This window comes from Ceratina calcarata, unplaced genomic scaffold (genome assembly GCF_001652005.2).
Source record: "Ceratina calcarata isolate Rehan_Ccalc_2016 unplaced genomic scaffold, ASM165200v1 scaffold313.2, whole genome shotgun sequence".
NCBI lineage: Eukaryota > Metazoa > Arthropoda > Insecta > Hymenoptera > Apidae > Ceratina > Ceratina calcarata.
Window position 1 is genome coordinate 8,679 of NW_017153890.1, and position 478 is coordinate 9,156.

The following is a 478-nucleotide window of genomic DNA, read 5'->3' on the forward strand; positions in this document are numbered from 1 at the left end:
ATAGCTATGTTTTATATAAATAATGTAATGGTGTGCCACATTTATAGGCGTATGCCGTTGCTACTTTCCATTTTACGGTTACTGCCATCATTATCAAAGAGAAATGTGAATGTACTTGTTGAGATTTTCTTCAAACCAGTTAAATGAAGTAGAAGAAACTGGATAAATAATCGTGAAACATATTTCAGAAATTGAAAGTAACTTACAATGAAATGTGATAATAAATTACGAAACAGGTGAACAGTACCTTGAATTCTCGTCACTTCATATACAGTTTTATTGTCAAATGTATTTCTCGCGTCGGAGATCTTATCAAACGCAAACGTAGTAAGTGTGATTAATATAAGTGGCACTGATAAGCGTACGAATTTTACTTAACAATTTCTAGTTGCAAAGAACGTCACAACATTAGAATTCTGCACATTGAAAAAACCATTAATAATACATGGTATATAATTATTATATATCTGTAGAATTA

The 478-nt window shown here is 30.5% G+C and overlaps 1 protein-coding gene across 1 annotated transcript in view; it reads right to left on the reverse strand.

Annotated features, from left to right (window-relative positions):
* Positions 1-478, reverse strand: part of LOC108624546 (tumor suppressor candidate 3-like) — a 9,886-nt gene that overhangs the window by 8,594 nt on the left and 814 nt on the right. The window lies entirely within an intron of this gene.